The sequence below is a fragment of the Mustela nivalis genome (assembly GCF_964662115.1).
Source record: "Mustela nivalis genome assembly, chromosome: 11".
Classification (NCBI taxonomy): Eukaryota; Metazoa; Chordata; class Mammalia; order Carnivora; family Mustelidae; genus Mustela; species Mustela nivalis.
This window is the reverse complement of record NC_139030.1, coordinates 69,415,679-69,434,122: the sequence shown is the minus strand read 5'-3', so window position 1 is coordinate 69,434,122 and position 18,444 is coordinate 69,415,679.

Sequence of the window (18,444 nt, the reverse complement as noted above, 5' to 3'; positions counted from 1 at the left end):
TTCTGCTGCATGTTTTGTATGAAATTACCTTCCTCCGTGAGAGCGTGTTTTAGTCCCACTCTAAGTACTGTTGACAGATGTGTTAATTCATGTATTTAAACAGATAGTTAGCAACCAGCAGAAGATTCAGCTAAAAATAGGTCGTCTTGCTAAACAGGCTCTTTGACATTGGGTGGGCGCTCCTGGCTATCAGCACCGAGCTCTGGGAGGCCATGCTCAGCGACAGGTGGGTTTTAGGAGGACAGGAGGCCTGACCTACCCACCGGAGATGCATGTTCTCCTTGAGGAGATGGAGGTCTGGCCCAGGAGAGAACTGGACACAGGAGTTTCCTGGGGCCTCTGCTCCTGGGACCTCTGCTCCTGGGGCCCTGCGTCCACCATGGTTCCCCCTCGCTGTTTGTAAAATGAGGGGTTTGTCCTGAGTATGTCAGAAGTGCCCTTTAAACAGATGCTTGTGATCCCAGGAAAGCAGGGAGGCCCCAGGAGAGGGATGGGGAAGCTGAGAGGCAGTGACCTTTCAGAAAGAAGTAGGGCTGGTCCAGGCATGACCCAGGTGCAAGGGACAGCCTGGGACCCTTGCTTGGTCCCAGGCCTGAACCCACCTGCCTGGCCAGTGGGGATGCCTGCCCATTTCTTGGAGAGGGTGTGTCTTGTTGACTGGGGAGCTCAGCCCATCTAGGAGGAGAGACTGTCTCCCAGGGTATGGGGGATGCCCCCCGCCCCTAGCTTCCCGGGTCAGAGGAAGTATGGACTCTTAGTTGGGGTCTCAGGCTGGTGACACCACTCCAGCCGGGTAACCTTGCAGGAGTGGCTCCTTGGTCCCTCCTGCCTGCTCGGCTACACACCTGGAGGCTCCGCTGGGCAGAGAGGCAAGAGAGGGGCCCATGAGGTTGATGCCCTGTGGCCTCTAGAGCTGGATGGCTTGGGTGCTGGGTAGCCCCAGCCCTCTCTCTCCACCCCAGGACAAGTATGGCTATGACAGCAGATGCCTACTCAGAATCATTCTCAACACAGTGGTGTAAGAGTCCCCTCCCACTGAATCAGAATTGGCCGACAAGTTGAAACCCAATTGTTGTGTCAGTAGAGACAGAAGGTCTGGCGGGGTGGTCCTTGCTCCTGTTATCCCTGAGGAGACAGAGTCATGGCTTGCAATGCAGGGAGCAAAGGGCTGTGACCATAACCTAGGGGTAACACAGGGGAGCCACAAGTGGAGGGGGTGACAAAGGACTGCCTTCGCTGGAGATTGGGGTTAGTCTCAAAGGTTGCTCCTTAGCAAGGAAGGATCCTGGAGAAGAAGCAGGTTTGGGGGAGGTGGATACCTCTGTGGGTGCTGTGGGCCCTCCTGCAGGGCTGCCCAGTGACCTCCAAGGAGAGCCTGGCTGCAGATGTCCATGCTGGGAGGTCCCAGCTGAAGGCTGAGGCACAGCTCAGCTGGACACAGCCTTGGGTTGTTGCGAGAAGCCCTTGCGTCCATTGCCCAGAGGTGGGAGGAGGAGAATGGGGGGCAGGACAGTGATGGGGGTAGAGACACGTGGCATTTCTTTTCTTTCTTTCTTTCTTTCTTTTTTTTTTTTTTTTTAGAGGACACGAGAGAGCTCACAAGTGGGGAGGAAGAAGAAGGGGCAGAGGGAGAGGGAGACAGAGAATCTCTGGCAGGCTCTACGCCCAGCTCTGAGCTGGATGTGGGGCTAGATCTCACGATGCTGAGATCATGACCTGAGCCAAAATCAAGAGTTGGAGGCTTGATTGACAGAGTCCCCCAGACGCCCTGAGAGGTAGCATTTCTAACATGCTCCTAGGTAGCAGCTATGCCACTGGTCATGGAGAACCATGTTTGGAGAGGAAGATGCTGGCCTGCAGCTCTGTGTGCTGGGGCAGGGGAGGCCGCAGGATCCAGGAAAGGAAGCGGCCGGGCAAGCAGTGCCCAGAAAGCTGCTGGTACCTGGTAAGCACCTAGCAGGGATCTGGCGTGGAGCTGGGGGCCCCTAGGGGGCTCCTTGGTGGCCTGTTTGCAGAGCCCCTGCTCCCTCAACCCCCAACCAGACCACCCTGGTATGTCTGTGGGACGTGAGGGCTCACGGCTGGGGAGCTGGACGGCAAGTTTTTCTCATCTCTTTGTGCTAAACAAGCCACATGGGCTACATTAAGACCCTGGTTCTCTTGGTTTGGGCCTCCTCACAGAGGTCTGTGAGAGCCCACACAGAGTGAGGGGTTGGAATGCCTGTGCCCCTTTAATTCAACTTTTATGGCCAATTTCTTCTTGGGCCCATGTTCTCTAGGGTCTCTCTTCCCTGCCTGGCTCCTCAGTCCCCCTCAGTCACAGATCCTATAATTGGGGGTGCAACTAGTTAGAAGGGTGCTGGCGGGGGGAGCGGGGCCCTGAGCCACCGGTGGGGGTGGCTTTCATTTCAGAATGTGGACTGGCAGACATGGCGCCTTCCGGTCTGTGGTCCCTGCCCCTCCCACTACCATCATCTCTGATCTTGGGGCAGCTGCGGGGTGTTCCCACATCACCGATCCTCTCCATCTCCTGTAGACGGCAAGGTGCTAATTGTTTGTAGCAGGAATCAGCTGGGTACAGAAGGAGTGAACCGAAGAGGGAAGGTAGCCCCTGGCGATAGCCCACAATTAGCTCGGTTGATGCCTCTGGGCCAGCCCGAGGGGGTGGGTAGGAAGTATAAAATGTGTACATCCAAACTGACAGGGCGGGTGTCTCCCTGCCCTTTCGTTCTGGGGCACACCCTCCACAGATTCACAGAACGAGTGCTCCAGGAGTTGGGGGCGATGATGGGGGAGAGAGGGGCGTCGTTAGGTGGGGCAGGGAGGATAGGCCTCTCTGAAGAGGGGACTGGGACTGAGCCAGACCGGCCTGGGTGGGGAGACATGGCTCCCATCCTGGAAGGGAGAGTCTGGGTGAGAAAGATGGCTCCGGAGCAGAGCTTCAGCCGTGAGCCAGAGCCCACGGTGCAGGGTCTTTGAGGGGCAGGGGGGCTGGGGTTTCCACAGGTGAGATGGGCTTCTGGGGGTTTCGGGGGGTGGGTCACAAGATCAGATCTCTGTGCTAACATGTCCACTCATGTGCATGTGAGAGTGTATGTGTGAGTGTGTGAGCATGTGAGTATATGAGTGTGTGTGCATGTGGGTGCATAAGTGCATTGTGTGCGTGTGAGAGCATATACGTAAGTGCATGTGATGTGGACAAGTGTGTGTGGTGTATGTGTGAATGCACGTGTGTATATGTGTGTGGATGAATGTGTGAGTGTGTGTGAGTGCATGTGGTTGTGCATGAGTACGTGTAGTGTGTGTGTGTGTGCGCGTGTGACCATGTGTGAGTGCGTGTGTGCCACAGGCTGGGAGTGTGCTGCTGGTTCAGCTGGGCGGCTGTGTGAGGGTCCTGGTAAGAGATGCGGTTCCATGCAGGAGGCCGAGGTAAACTGAGGCAGGTCACAGTCTGAACTGGTTTGACGTGAGACCTCAAGCGTCAGGTGCGGGTGAAGGGGAGGGGCTGTGGACACCGGCACCCAGGTTTTGTGTCTGAGCAAGTGGACGAACAGGGGTTCTGCCTTCTGAGTGTGAGAAGCTGTGGGGGAGAATAGGCTGGGGATGGAGGGTGACCATTCCCCTGGGTCCTCCGTAAGGGTCCCAAGGAGGCTGCTGAGGCCGGGAGGTCTGTGCACCTGAGCATGGGTGCAGGGGAGTGACAACAAGCTCACTGTGGAGGGAGGTGTGGTGTGATGGGGTCTCAAGCAGCCACGGGAGGCTGGGAGGCCGGGACAGCCTCTGGGGTCCCTGCCTGTGGCAGAGGCTGGCCTTTGTTCAGTGGGTGCAGGTTGGAGGGGGGCAGTTTGCAGAGAGGAGGCAGCCTCTGGGGAGGTACCTGGGTCCTAAAGGTGGATATAGGGGCTCTCCCCTGTGCTTGTGGCCGTCCCCCACCTGCTACACACGTGCCCTGGCTACCGTGGGTGAGCTTGCACGTTTTGGAGTATGCTCCAAAGCATACTGAAGAACGGCATTTGTAGGGCTCCTGGAGAGTGAACCGCAAGTTCAGCGGAATGATCGGCAGCGCTGCCCGAGGGCTACCTTTGACACTAACCATCAGGTGGGAAGAGCCAGAGCCACCCCAAAGCATCACCTGAGCTCCCCCTCTGTCTGAGGATCTGGCTGATTACCTTTGGGAGGGCGGCTCCTTCCCTAGCCTGCTTCCCTGGAAGCTGGAGGTGTGCTCCTCTGGAACCAGGCTCTGGGTGCACAGAGCTGACGCCTGCCAGGATGGGAAGCACACATTTCCCAAGTAATGGCCCTTGCTGTGCCAGTGACAGGACTAGAACCCCAAAAGGCCCACCAGGAAGGCCTTCTCCGTGGTGGGACGTATGAGATCTGCGACTTGTACTTTGGGAGAATGTCCCAGGATGGCCTGGGTCCCTGGATCTGACAAACTTAACTGAGGTCACTGGCCCTTGTCCTCTCACCCTCTGGAGAACTTGTGTGTGACTGAAGCCTCCATCCAGCATGGGACACGTGATCCTGTATGTCAGCAATCATCCCAGGGGGCAGAGAGAAGCAAGGACTGGATGAGTGCGGGCTTTGCCTTTCTGGTGTGGAGGGCCATCAGCCGAGAGCTGTTTTGCCTCCCTGATCACCCAGCCATGCATGTTTCTGCCATGGCCCCCAGATGTCCTTCTGGGTTTGAAGGACCTGAGACCTGGCCCCCATCCCCGAGTCTGTTCTGACCTCTATCATTCTGGAGGGTCCCAGGAAGAGGCCCCAGTTTCTGATGCACACCGGTCGTGTGAAGTCTCAGGAGGAGAAGATGCCCAGGGGGCCCCTGGGGGTCTTACTGGTGAATGCGGTGAGAATGGACAATTCCAGGGATTTGCCTCTTTATGTCCAAGCGGTAGAGCGAGGAGTGTCGGCTCCCTGGCATGTTGTCCTTAGCGTATGGGATGTCCTGGCTCCCACGCAGTGTCGTGATCCGAGGGAGAACTTCTCTGTGGTGCCGAGGACGTGGCACTTTGCAGAGGAAGAACAGAGCCTGTGAACGGCCTGACTCGGGGATTTTTTACACTGGGAGAGGGTCTTCCTAGGACATTTTGTGGGATGGTCTGGAATGCATTCTCTTTAAGCTGAAGTCCCAAAGGAACCCCCAAACTAGAACCTAGTCCCCGCCCTTGGTGGGCACTTGACCATTTGCAATGGGCTCTGCACGGGGAGCCTGGTCTGCTTTGGTGAGGGACCCACCATGTCCTCTTCCTTGGGGTCTCTCGATCGGCTGCTCCCTCTGCCCCATACCTGCGAAGCTGACAGTCACACCGGCTTCCTCCTTTATCCCGAGGGCCCTTATGTTGCCCCAAACCTGGGTTTTCCGTGTATGCCAAGCCAGCGTTTTCCGTTCAACTTGCAATTAAAATGAGTGTGTAGGGCTGTTTAAGCCACAGACACATCCAGTGTGAGCCGTGTTTACATGGTGACCACTTAATTCCATGGTAATTACAGTGGAGCGGCGGGCGATCACACAGCGAGAGCTGTGTTATTAGCACTGACTGTGCCCATCTCCCGAAGCGCAGGGAGGGTGCCCCGTAATCGCTCTTGGACCCTCCGAATGCGGGGAGATGGAACCGCAGTGGCCTGTAATTACCAAGGACGCAGGTGACGTGCATCAAGTAAGCAAACACGGGGGGCTGCCGTGGGGAGGGTGAGTCAGCTCAAAGCCCCGCTGGGAAGGCAGCCGAGGCCTTCCCACTGGGCCTGGAGGGGATGCCACCGCCGCTGCGCTCGGGAGGTTCCCATATGTCCTTGGGCCAGTGGCCCAGAGAGCAGGGCTCACGGCACGGGGTCACTGACCCTGCCCAGGTCGCTTACGCTGGGCTCGGGGGCTGCCGAGATAGAACGGAACACGATTCCATCTGCAGCGGGAACGTTTGGAACGTTCAGACACATTTTTCAAGGATGACTCTGGCTGGTCTGTGGGTCACAGACGGCGCCCCCTGGTATGGGGGTCCAGGTGGTGGAGTGCAGGTGGCAGTGAGCGGGGAAAGCAAGGCCCTCCCTCATGGTTTTATCCCTCCCTTTTGTCTCTGCCTTCCTGTGGGCTTGTCTCCTTCTCGCCTGCAGCCAGATGCTGGTGTCCAGCCTGGCTCAGGCTACATCCTTTCCTTGCCCCGGACAGTGTCTCTCTGGGTCAGCTTGTCCGTGCTCCCAGCCCGCCTGTGCCTGCACACTTGTGGGTCCAGATTTACCCTCCTGCCCAGATATCTTCCCTGGGCCTCCACTCCCTTCCCTGCCTGCCTGTGCAACGTCTCCACCTGGGTTCCTTGAAGGCTCTTCAAGTTCTCTGCAAAGGTTTCCTCCTTTCAGTCATATTTACTGTGTTCATTGACTTCGCTCTTTGCCTGACTGCCCATCCCTAACTCCCACCACTGCTCCCTTTCTTCTGGGCACCCCAGCCACTTGGGCTCCTCGTTTCTTGGAGCATGCTGTGTTCCCCAGGAACCCAGGGCCTTTGCACAGGCCACTCTCCTGGGACTGCTCCTCCTTAGTCTCAATTTCTTCCATTTCACTCTTCTTCTTCTTCTTCCAGATCTACTCAGGCCTTGTTTCTTGGAGGGCCCTCATAAAGCTTCCTGTTTGGGTCAGATTCCTCTTAGACCTGGGATCCCTCCATTGCTCACAAATCTGCACGCATGTTGGGTTACTACTCAGCATGGGCTATGGACTGTATGTGCCACCACACTTGTTCTCTGTGGAGCCCATGGGATGACCCTGGTGCTGGGCACCTGGCAGATGGAACGGGCAGTAGGGCTGTCAGGACTTGGGGTGAGCTAAGGGGAGATCGACAAACACTTATTCAGTAAACACCCACTGGTGGGCTGTGCCACCCTGAGCCTGCTGATCCGTGGCAGTCCCCATGGCATGTGCTCCCGCAAGAGCATCCTGGGAGGCTCTGGACAGAAGAGGCTCTGGGTCACCAGGCTCAGTCAGTCCTCCTGACTGATGGACTTGGGATTATTTTGGAGATGGGGCGCAAGAGAGCCCTGGACAGGGAAATGGGAGTGGCAGAGAGAGCACTCAGGGCACCACAGTGTCACCTTTGCTGTGACTGGCACCGTCAGGGCATTGACCTCCCTGTGGACATGGAGACTGGAGGGTGCTGTGTGGACACAGCTGAGGACATGAGGGTCACTGAGTCACATAGAATCCCATGTGCCCTTCACAATGCTCAGGGTTGAGGTGAACTGAGATGTCCCCCAACACACTCTTCTCCCTGAGGTTGTGGGGTTTAGGAGAACAGAAGGATGATACCGAAGTACAGGGTCAAGGGAGCCTGGGGCTTGAGCTGGAGAAAATGAGACTGATGGTCCTGGGTCGGCAGGGAGATGCCCCCAGGTGAGCAGGGTGACAGCCTGGGAGGGCAGGGAGAACAGTGCCATGGGATGTGGTGGGGCCCGTGCCTTCCGCAAACAGAGCACAGGTGTCTGTGGTGGGCCCACACTGCCAGGCTCTGGGTGGGTGGATGGCAGGAGGGATCCCCCAGAGAGGTGCTGAGAAAGTGGGGTGAGGGCTGGTGGTTTGGAGAGGTTGAAGTAAGGACTCGCAGAAGCTGTGGGGAGGTGGGGGAGACCCTGGGCCGGGGGGTGGAGAGGAACAGGAGACAGTGAGAGGCTTGGGAGGGGGGCAATGAGCTGGGCTAGCCTGAAAAGCGTGCTCCAGGCCTTGGCTAGGTTTGGTTTGGAGATATCAGGGAACCCAGAAGGGTCAGAGCTGGGTGGCACCAGACTGGATTTGCCCTGAGTGAGGTTGCTGTGGCACGTGGTTGTGGCCTGAAGTGTGGATGTGGAGCGCGGCCCTCACACTCAGCTCCTCCATGTCCTTGCCGTGGCCGCGAGCGGCATAGCTTGCTCTGTGGGCCTCTGTGGACACTGTCTGAACAGGCCAGCGGAAGTGGGCCATCCTCAAAAGTGAGCAGCACTTCACTGGGACACGTGAGATGTGGGAACAGCGTGAATCAGTCAATACCACGTCACCATTTCCAAATCTGAAAGGATCAAGATGACCTTGGCTTCAGAGCAGCTGGGAGGAGTGGAAGTGTTGGATTTCTGGCACGTGGCTGGTGAGATGGTGTGACGTGACAAGTGTGGCCCATCCTGGGGGCTGTCTTTAAGCCACTGGGGCAATGAGGTGTGGCCTCGGGGCATTGTCCCAAGGATCCCTGGCACGTGGTGCTCGGTGAGAGAGGCCGCCAGGTGTTCACGACTCTGACGCGGCCGGGACAGGTAGGCTCCCGGAGACAGACAGTAACATGGCAGCTGCTCAGGGCACTGGAGGGGAGAGAACTGCATGGCCTTCCTCTTGGGGGATGGGGTGCCTTGGAACCAGATGGAGTGCTGGGGGTATGACCCCCTGTGTGTGCGTTCAGTGTCACTGCATCACAAGTCAGGCAGTGGGACAAAAACAGACATCCTATGATTTCACTCCTGTGTGGAATTTAAGGAACAAAACAGATGAATGGGGAGCCTGGCGGGCTCAGTTGTTAAACATCTGCCCTCAGCTCAGGTCTTGATCTCAGGTCCTGGGATGGAGCCCTACATCAGGCTCTCTGCTCAGCTGGGAGTGTACTTCTCCCTCTGCCACTCATTCTGCTCATGTTCTCTTTCTCTCTTTCTCATGAATGAAGCTTTAAAAAAATGATGAACATAGGGGAGGGGAAGGAAAAATAAAATAAGATAAAAACGAAGGGAGATAACCCATACGGACTCTTAATGGTAACAGAAGAGACTGAAGGTCACTGGAGGGAGGTGAGTGGGGATTGGGGTAACTGGGTGACGGGCATTCAGGAGGCTCTCATTGGGGTGAGCACTGGGTATTGTATATGGGTGATGGATCTCCGGATTCTGCTCCTGAAACTGCTGCTGCTCTGTATGTTAACTAACTTCAATTTAAATAAAATAGATAAATAAATAAATAAACATGGTGAATGTTATGTTGTGTGAATTACACTTCAATTACCAAAGAAACAAAACCAAAACCAACCCAAACACCCCAAACCCACTTACAACCCTGGCTTCCTGAAGGGTTTTGGGAACGGAAGAGGTGGGGTTACCTGGGGACAAGCTTGGAGCAAATGGCGGTCTCACCTGGGCCTGGGCGCTGTGTGGGTCAACGCTAGAGAGGCTGTGGGCAGGAGTTCTAATGACCGCTGGGGGGTTCTGAGCCATCACAGGGTCCCCACAGGCTGTGTCCCCTCCCCGTTCTCCTCACCCCCCACTGACTCACTGCCTCTGGTGGCAGAGTCCCCCCTGGGGACAGATAGAATCATCTTGTCTTTAGCAGAGGGTCTGATCCCGATACATGTGATGCTGGGGGTGGGGGGGTTTGTGTCCCTGGGGCTCTGTTCTCAGGTCCCACTCTCAGCACACAAGGAAAGATGCAGAGCTGTTTGCGGGGGGCATCTGTTGTCCCCTGTGCTGGTGACAGAGGAACAAGATTGCACAAGAGAAGGAGCATCTCACCACCAGACTTTCTTCGGACCCTTGGGGGACCTGCATCCACACCACTCTACTTGAAATTTAAAAAGAAATAACTGAAATAGGGGATATGAATCACAGAGCGTAACATATGGATGGTGAAGCCTAACAGTAACCAGGAGACCCAGACCCAGCACCCCATGTAAGAGCTGGCACTATCGCTCTCTGGGTGGGGTCCCTGACCCACAGCATCAGTGCCATGGAGCTTGCTAACAATGCCACACCAGAGCGAGGAAGCCATTTTGTAAATGGTGTCTGTGATAAGGGGTCAATATCAAAAACCTATAAGAACTTGTACAACACAATAGCAAAATAGCAAAACAAGCCCCATAAATAACCTGCGTAAAAAATGGACAAAGGACCTGAATAGGCATTTCTCAAAAGAAGACATACAAGGCCCAACAGACCCGTGAAAAGATGCTCAACATCATCCATTGTCAGGGAAATGCAGATCAGAATCACAATGAGCTATCATTACCTCACACCTACTGGACTCGCTATAGTCAAGAAGTCAAAAAGTTCACAAGGGCTGGTGAGGACCCAGACGAAGAGAACCCCTAGGCACACTGGAACACAGACTGGTCGACTGGTCCAACCACTGGCACAAGGCACGCACGTCTGTCATGTGACCAGCAGTCCCGCTTCTGGATCCATCTCCAGGGAAAATGAAAGGAGGGTCTCCAAGAGCTACCTTCACACCCACATTCACTGCACTGTTATCCACAACAGCCAAGGCATGGAAACCACCTGAGGGTCGTTTGGGGGTGCGTGGGTAATGATGTCATAAAGTACACATGATGAGATATCATTCAGCTTTAGCGAAAGAAGGAAATCCAGTTTCTAGTGTGTTGATGGATGTTCACAACCCTGTATCATGCACTTGGCATTTGCTGAGAGAGTAGACTCTAAGTGTTCTCACTGCAGAAAAAGGACAATAGAAAGAACATGTTAAGGGTGTAACAGGATGGAGATGTGAAATAGCTTGATTGTGGCGACTGACCAGATCTGAGCATGCCCATCGCATGTATCAAAACCTCATGCTATACACCATCAGTGTGCATCAGTTTCACCTCTATAAAGCTGAGAAATAGTACGCATACGCTAAAACAATTATAAGGAAATTTTTGAATCAATTACATCCCTAGACTCTTGGGAAAAATGACTTCTCCTGACCTGCTTTATCATTCTGGTAATTCTCAATGGATTTGTCTCCATAAAATGCACATTTACAGTGATTATTTGAACTTTGTCCCATTGATAGAAAATACTTCATATTTGTGCCAAGTAGTAGCTATGGCGAGTTTATGCAACACTTTAAGTAAATCTGTTTCCCTGACAATCTCTGTGTCAGCAGACATAGCGTTTGTACGGCATTAAAAATAGCTTATGAACACTATTTAGACCCCTCCTTTTCATGGGCATGAGTCATATTCTTAGCGAAAATAATGTAGCTTCATCTCACCACGAGAAGCACCACGTAACAAAGGGCCAGCCACAGCAGGTGCAGGGCAAACACAGAGAAAGCACCTCAGTGACGGCCCCTCCAGGTGGCCCTCAGATGGACTGATGCTGCCCTCCGCTTCCGGAGATGGCCATGGACGTCTCTGTTGGTCGTAAATTTCAACACTGAGATGAGCCTACAAGAAAACAAGCAGGGCAGAAAGGAGGCAATGAAACATAAAACATGCAGGCATCAAGACCCCTTCAACACTCTGTTGGACTCACTGTACATGCACCAGAAAGCACGCCACCACATCACCCCACTGTGAAGGGTTGTGGCCATGAACCCTGGAGTTTTTGCCGAAACTGGACACATCCAAGGACCATTTCCTAAGGTCCTGGTGCTGTGTGCTCTTCTGGACAGTCAGAGGTCTCTCGGCATTCTGGCCCAATAGTAGCCTTTGGTGGGGTCTGCCCCTGGGGCTCTGGGGCAGGTGGCCAAGAACCAAGCCACCCCAGCTCCCTTCTCTCTAGCACTTTCAGTTGAGTGACTGAGTCCAGAGAAGACCACAGTTCAGGGATGCTCATAAGAGCCTTCTCCAATTTGGAGTTTAGCTGGTCAACCTGGAGGTCCCTGGGATGGCAGGATGAATAATAATGCCAAGAGCTTGACCTTCAGTTTCCTTGGAATGTCTAATACATGCTCTGGGATGATTTCAGTGTCAGGACTCACACCAGCTGTGCCCTCAATGTGTCAGGCATGTGCTGAGTGTTCTACTTGTATCTGAAATAACTGTACCACAAAGTAAATCAACAAAGAAGCCTCAAGGAATTGTTACCCTAAAATGGGAAGAAGAAAAACGGTCACTTGGAACCTATAACCAGTCACCCTAATCTCGAATGTCTCTCCAACAAAAGACTCTTAGAGGATGGGCATAATTCATCCAAGGAAATGAAGGTATGCCTTACACCTGCTCAGCAGCAGAGGGTCTGGGTGGGAAAGGGGGATCATCAGAGTAACTTCAACCTCCACACCCATCATCAGATTCAGTAGCACTACATTTCAGTGATGGAGACGATGTGGATCCAGGACAATACGGAATGAGAAGACATTGAAAGAAAGTAGGGTTCAGAAGTGATCTGAGACCAGCACCCAGAGAGCCAACGTGCCAATGAGAGCAGCACCTTCAGAAGAAATGCAACAAATAGCTCAGGAATCTTGATGTTGTCTAGGCACTTTTTTGGATTTGGAAAAATTAAGGTTGGAAAAAGAGGCTTGTGGAATCCCTGTTGCATGGTAGCAGGAACAACTGATGAGATGAGATGCATCCTTGTAAAATATTAACTTCACAGAGAATCTTCCAGAAGCCAAGTGTGATGAGCTGGCCCCTGCTTGGTCCCCTGGCCAAGCCCACCACCCAATACATGTTTGTGGAGCGAAGACTGAACCCATCAGAAGGGTCTGCAGGCTAGAGCAGAAGTTGGCAGATGTGGAGAAAGAGGGTCTCTTCTGGAGGGTGTTGTCCAAATGCAAAAAGCAGAGAAGGCACTTAGTCATGTGGTCACCCACCATGTCCCCTTTCTTCTGAAGTCATGCTCCAAATCCCTGAGTGGACACTGCCACTGATTGAGGTAATGGGCCGATATTGGTCCATTGGGAAAACAACAGCACCCCATACTGAATGGGGATCCTGAACAGAGACTGCTTCCAAGAGCCCTGCAAAAGCAGGGAAGTCAGGCACTGGTGTCAAGAGGGGGTCAGACAACCTCACAGGGGCAGACGTGTTTTCCATGAACAGTAGGTGCAAGGGATTTTATAAACTTTGAAAGCTCTGTCTACAGAGAGAATTAAGGACTTTTGCAGATATGCTACTAGAAAAAGCCAACAAACTGTGAAAGAACAAGAGAAAGACCAGAAGAGAACTTCTATAGGAACAATCACAAAAGGAGTAACAAAATGGCACTGAATACATATCTATCAACAATTCCTTTAAATATAAATGGACTAAACTCCCTAATCAAAAGACGTAGGGTGACAGAATGGATAACAAAACAAGACCCATCTACACGCTGCCTCCAAGAGCCTCATTTCAGATGGAAAGACCCCTGCAGATTGGATGTGAGGGGCTGAGGATATGTTGGTCGTGCACAGGAGGCCAGAAGAAAGCAGGGCAGCAATACTCCTATTAGACCAAATAGACCTTAAAGCAAAGAGGGTCAGAAGAGACAAAGAAGGATGCTAAATAATCATAAAGGGGACAATCCAACAAGAGGCTATAACAATTATAAATATTCCTGTGCCCATCGAGGGAACACCCAAATATATAAACAATAAGTAACAAATATAAAGGAAACAATCAATAATAATACAATAATTGTAGGGGACTTTAACACCCCACTTACACCAACAGGCAGATTATCTGTCAGAAAATCCACAAGGAAACTGTGGCTTTGAATGCTACTCCCAGCCAGATGGACGTAACAGTCATATTCAGAACATGGAACATTCCTCAGAGTAGATCACATATTAGGCAACAAAACAAGTCTCAGCAAGTTTTTAAAAAAATATACTAAAGTCATAAAAAAAGGTTTGCAGAATGCTTTGGCGTCCTCAACAGAGTTACAAATAGATTTGCTATCTACATTTGAGCCAAAATATGAGATACCTAGACCCTGGAAGAATAAAGGGAAGGCCGAAGCAGGACAGAGCCCAGCAATGAGCTGAAAAGCCGAAGTGGGTCACTGCTCTGTGGGACAGGGCCCTGTAGAAGCAGGGAGGTGGTAGGGTGGGAGGCGGGGTGGGAAGTTGCCAAAGCCTCGTCTCCCTCACTCACCATTGTGCTGGACCCAGCCAACCTGCAAGGCCTTCTCCCTCACGGCTTGGTTTAGTCCATGTCACTGGTGGAGCGGCCCAGCTTCGGGAGCTCACAAAGCTCTCTGCTGGCATGGGCCTGAATTCTCCATGGTCTAAAACCATCCCTGTCCACAGAACAACCCACAGAGGGGCCTTGAGAAGATGGTGGGAGAACAGCTGAGGCTCAAGGTTCAGGGGGGCTGAGGGACCCCAGTGAGGCCAGTGACTAGTCCCGATGAGGATCCAATGGGGCTTATCTGCTGCTGGGGCCAGCCAGGGCCCTGGGGCGGCCTGTGGCTCTGGCTCCCAGGCTGGGTCCTGAGGCCTTAGAGCTCCTCCTCCTGGGCCGGTGGGTGGACCCAAGACTCTATTCATTTCCTTCTCTATTGATAAAGAGAGAGTTGCTGCCAACCTGTTTTCCAAGTGAGAGAATGCTAGAAGATTGATTTTTTGCAGAAGGTGTAATACAAATAGGACATATTATCTCAGAGAACTTGCACAGAATAATTATTTATGAATGTATTACCAACCATATGGTTTCCCACACTGGTTCGAAGGGGTAATGATTTTTATAATTACCTGTGTATAGAAATACCTTCATGCAAAGAAGTAAATATGCCTCCTACTGAGAGCAGAAACAGTCTTTCCTCTTCCATAATTAGTGAACTTTCCCTCAGCCGCAGCCTGAAATTACTTTTGGCTTCTCAGGGGCAACATGGGATAGAGAGACACAGGGCTGGGGTCCAGCCCATGGGCTACGGCCTTGCAGCCTCGAATCTCTCAGTGTCCCCTGGGACTGATGAGGGCCATGGCGGTGGGGGTGGTGGGGTTAGGCACAGACCTGCCTTGGGGCACAGGATCCTCTCCATAGCCCACAGCCCAAGTCCCTGGGTTCCCCTGTCACCAGGGTTCCACGTTCAAGGACAGTTGTCTTGTCCCTGTCTGTCCCTGGCCGCCCTCTTCCAGTTGGCTGGGCCTCACTAGCTCTGCCCCACCCTGTCCAGGACCACCTCCTAGGCACAGTGACCTGTCACCACCCCGTTTGGAGCTCAGCCTCCTCTGCTATCTGCCGAGAGAGTTCCCCAAAGCCAGCAGGGGTGAGAGGCAGGCAGACAAGGACACTGACGTGAGCTCAGGGAAAAATGTAGGTTGATTTTAAAGCTCTGATTTTTATTCTTACATGATGTCTTCCTACCTTGGGGGGCTGGCAAATTCTTTTTTAATGGATTCATGGGTATTTGTGATTTAAAAACCGTCATTTCTTTCTCCCTCCCCCAAGTTCTGTGTTAGTTTTCTGAATTAACAGTGTGCATGTGTATCTGTGAGTGTGTGTGGGGAAGTGGCAGGGAGAGGGAAGCCACAGGAGGATGGCTTGTGGGGGTGTTGGGCTGTAGTCAACTGGATTTGGATGTGGACTTGGGACGCCCATCAGGGAGCCAGCGCCCAGTCCCAGCCATGGAGACCCGGCTGTGGGGACCGTGTGTGGCCAGGCAGCGTCCTTGTAAGGAGGACATGCATTTGTGTCTGTATGTGTTTGGCGGGAGGTGAGGGCCATGTGCCCAGACACACACATGTTTGCACGTGTTCACATGTGTGCTCATGCATGATCCCGGGAGCAGGGGCGCGCTTCACAAGGGTTGCTGTGATCCTACCCAGTGCCGAATTCTGTCATGTCTGGAGCAATCTGAGCAGGGACCCTTCACGTCCCCCCAGCTTGGAGGAGGCTCCAGGGTGGCGGCCCCTTCCTCCTCCCCCTCCTCCCACATTTTAGCAGCTCCAGATAAACATGTCAGGTTGGAGCACTGACGCCGCCTGGAAGGAAGCCATGCCCCCTCGCAGTTTTTCCAGAATTTCCAGAAATGCCTTCCTGTTCTTAGTTGGCATTTTTATTTTCCTGGAGCGACTTGTCACAACACATGAGTGCGTGCGTTTGTCTCACGTTGACTTCCAGCCATGCCGCCGGGTGATGGGCAAGCACACGGCATTTTCTCCCACCCCAGCCCGCAAGCTTGGGAGGTTTGCCTGCTTTCCCCAGAGAGTCTGTCCCCACGGACCCCACCGCACCCGCTGGACTGCGACAGCGTGCAGGGTGTCCAGGGTAGGGCGCACGCAGTGGGAACAGGTGCCTGTCCTCCTCAAGCCCTGAAGGAAAGAGTGGGCATAGCAGGACCAGAGGTCCTGAGATGGGATTTCAAGCCCCCTGTCATGGAGGAGCCTGACTGCAGCATTACAAGGTGACACTTGCCCTGGGAGCATCGAGGGAGCACTTGTGGCATGGGGTAGAGGGTGGTGGCAGCTTCGGCAGCGTCCTCCTTGTGGCGGGAAGGCGGCTTTGAGCACCAAGGACCCGGTGGCAGTGGCACGTGTGGCTGTCATGTTTCTAAGTACAAGAGGACCCTCCGCTCAGCTGAACCTGCTGCCTGTCAACATCCCAGGCCACTGCGGAGCCCACTGCCTGGCCCATCCTCACCGTCTCACAGCAGGACGTCCACTGGGAGCCGGAGCCCTTGATGCCTCTGATTCTGGTCCAGGTGTCTGTCCACCCATCCAATCACCACTGAGAAAGCCTTTGTTCCACAGCATTTCCGAGCCCCCTGGTGAGACAGGCCTCCATGGACCTCTGCAGACTCAGGATGTGCCAGGCTCGGTCCTCTCCGTGAGGGGCTCGCTGCGCCTGCAGGAGTCGGACACATGCATCAGCCACTCCACCTAATGAGGTAAGAACACAGATGGCTCAGAGTTGGGTTTAGGGTTAGGCATAATTAAGGGAGCAGATGGGGAAATTCAAGTTAAAATTCAGTAAAATTTTAATTGAAAGATTCTGTGTTTCCACCCAAAGATCTTGTAAAGATGAGCTCAGATTTCGTGCCCCTGCCCCCTCCCCCAACGCACACACACACAGTCCCTAATCCCTTGTGCTCTGTGCTCTGTGGATGTCCTCCAGCCCAATGTCTACAGTCCAGCACCAGCCCCCAAGGCCCCCCAACCCGGGCCCAGAGAGTCCCCCTTGTTGCAGCCCCAGCCAACAGGTGCACACATTGCCCCCAGAGGGTGGAAGGTGGGAGTGGGACACTGAGGAGAATGGGGAGCAGCTGGGGACCCCTGGTGGGGCAGAGGCGGGGGGACCTTGCCCCACCAGCCTCCCCCTCCTCTGGCTCCTTGGCGGTCCCAGACCTTCTCCCACATGCTTAGACTGTGTTCGTCCTGGGCGTGTTACGGTGTCTGTCTCTGCCATACCCTCCGGGTGACCAGCCCTGGCCACTGCTGACAAATGGGGAGGTCCCTGAAGTCCGGTTTTGGGATAGCCTGGTGGCTCTGGGTGGGCCCCAACTGACGGGATGGGGCTGGAGAGCAGTGAGGGGCTGCTGTGCTGGGGGTGGGGAGTGCTCCTGCAGACCAGCTTGCTGGAGAGAGTGAGGGACATTGCCCCCTTTGGGTTTATTGGCTGCCTTACTGCCCCCTCTGCAGAGATCACGGACATAAGTCCCCAAGGGCCTGAGGAGGCTGTTTGTTGTGTCTGTCCTTGTGTGCCCCTCCAACCTGCCCTTCACAAGGCTCCTCTGTTCCTGCCAAGGGCCGCCTCCAGCAGACCAGCCCACCAGCCCCCCAGCCCATCTGCCTTCAGGATATCTGCTTGCTGGGGTCCTGGCAAAACGTGCAAAAGGGCACAACGCTGTGAGTTGATCAGTCTGTCTATCCAACTGTCTATCTGTCCATCCCTCCACTCATGCAAATTTTCTTCAGCAAACAGTGGCTGGCAGAATGGTCAACCGTTAGATCTCTTCACATCTTCAAACACAAAAGTAGTTTTTTTAAGATCAAGGACAACTATGTAGAACATTAATTGCCTTTTTTTTTTTTTTTAAAGATCAATTCATTTGTTTTTAGGGAGAGAGGGACAGCAGGGTCAGGGGCGCAGAGGGAGAGAGAATCTCAAGCAGAGCCCCTGCTGAGCACGTAGCCCGACACGGGGCTCGATCTCACGACCCTGAGATCACGACCTGAGCAGAAATCAAGAGTTGGACGCTCTAACCAACTGTGCCACCCAGGGCCCCCTGAAATATTAATTGCCTTTTATTGGACAGGGGAGACATTGGAGGCTTTGGAAACATAATCGCAGAAGTGATATCCATCCTCTTGTATTGTCATGGTTGGAAGAAGTCATGGGACCTGCCCACACTCAGGGGGAGGAGATCACAGGGAGATGTGGCCCCCAGGAGGGAGGGGGTGTCCTGTGGGCTGTCTTAGACACAGCTGACCACGTAATTCAGGTGTGAGACTTCTTTCAGTGTTAATGATGTTAAACCTGTATTTGTTATGTTTGTGGAAGATAATTTTCTTTGCTTTTTTATTCAACTTATTTTTGAAGTAACAGTGGCATTTTGTTATTATGTAGACAGGATTTCAGTATTTTCCTGAACGGTTTTCTTTTGGGGGCATTGGGAATGGAAAGGCTTTTCCCACCCAGCTCAGTTCCACAGATCCATGCCCACCTATGTGCTATATGTTTCACGTGCAGTTTCATGTTTGGTGTCAAACTCTGCACCTGTCTGGGTTTATTATGTTGTCTCTGGATCTACCTCACTTTTCCCCAAAGAAGGGAGCTAATTTCCCCAGCATCAGCTCTGA